We start from the raw sequence: 1,623 nt of genomic DNA on the forward strand, positions 1-1,623 counted from the left end.
AGTCAATGGGGTAGTATAGTGGTTCATTTATCGAAGATCCTAGAGTAGATCTTAGAGCATTCATGAAAGTGTGTGGTTCTTTTGTACAACCAAGAGTGCCCGATAAAGCCTTGAAGTTGAAGTTGTTTCCTTATTCTCTATGTGACAAAGCTAAAGCATGGCTAAATTCACTGCCACCATATGTTATAACATCATGGAATGAACTTCCTCAAAACTTTTTGTTGCATTTTAACCCTCCAACATGAATGCTAAATTAAAGAATGATCTCACATAATTCAAGCAAATAGAGGATGAGAACCCATATGAAGCTTAAGAGCGTTTCAAGGATTTGTTGCGCAAATGTTTGATGCATGGTTTCTAGCATTGGACACTGTTAGGTATGACTCATAAATATACCAGTAAAGAGGACAGAGGATGGAGAGAGAAGTGGTTATTTATTATAAAAGGAGATGTAACCTAAACCTATGAGATATTGAATGAAAAACTAGTGTCGCCTAAGGCACCGAGGACGTAAGCACATTGCTGAACCTCGTTAAAATTCTTTTGTTCTTTTTGTTTTCTTTACCCGATTATTCAACAATTGGTATTAGATGTCAGGATCCAAATTAGAAGTTGTGAAATTCGATGGTCAGGGTAACTTCAGATTATGGTAAACAAGGGTAAAGGATCGAAGCCGACGTTGATGGAGGAGGAAGATTGGGAAGAATTGCAGCAGCGAGCGACAAGAACTATACGATTATGTTTGGCGGATGAGTCATATATCACGTCATGCATCTGTCATCTCCAGATGAAATTTGGAAGAAGTTGGAAAGTCAGTTTATGTCTAAATCCTTAACGACTAAATTGTATCTAAAGCAGCTGATACGATCCAAACTAGCTCCAACTTTCTCCATGACTTGAACACCCCATGGATGTTCTTCAAAGTTGTTTCTAAGGGAGTTCTTCATTACCCTATCTTATATTATATCGTTTATACATTCTATTCTATCATAAGCATTCATTCACATGTTAGTATAAATTATCATATTATTATTTCCATCCTATATTTAGTTAATCATGTCTTTCATATCATTCAAATATATGTTATGATTACATATCATTTTTTAGGATATTATTATTACATGTTTCCATTTATCATTTATGAATACCATGTTATATGATATTCATGCATACAACATATTCACATCTTTATAATTGATGCATAATGTTATTTCAAGTATGTTAAGTATGTTATATTAGTCTTGCATTCATTTAAGCATGATTCAATTCATTCGTGAAATGGCAGAATGTTTAATCATTCATTTGTTAGCAAACGTGCATTCATTTTAGCTCCTAGGTCTTATACATTAGCTTACATATGTTATATCATTATGTACTTAGCTCATGACATGCATTCATAGCTCATATCACTCAAACACCTCACGACAACATGCATTTTACCTTAAATGAGCTCACACATTGCTTATTTTATTTGTTTGGTGATTCCTATAGGTGAAACACAAAACAAGTCATATTATGGTAGCTTGGCTAGCTAAAAAGACAAGCACAACATCTCACACTAGCTCAAGAACATTATGGCATCTCAATTTCATCACATAAGGAGCTTAAACTTAGCTGGAGGAG

General features: G+C 34.3%; 1 non-coding gene across 1 annotated transcript; it reads right to left on the bottom strand.

Moving 5' to 3' along the window:
- Window positions 1-250: 250 nt before the first annotated feature.
- LOC120195755 lies at window positions 251-357 on the bottom strand. The gene has a single exon (XR_005523111.1). It is a non-coding gene; the product is annotated as a small nucleolar RNA R71 (small nucleolar RNA).
- Window positions 358-1,623: the final 1,266 nt, after the last annotated feature.

This window comes from Hibiscus syriacus, unplaced genomic scaffold, assembly GCF_006381635.1.
Source record: "Hibiscus syriacus cultivar Baekdansim isolate YM2019G1 unplaced genomic scaffold, ASM638163v2 tig00117017_pilon, whole genome shotgun sequence".
In the NCBI taxonomy this organism is placed as follows: Eukaryota; Viridiplantae; Streptophyta; class Magnoliopsida; order Malvales; family Malvaceae; genus Hibiscus; species Hibiscus syriacus.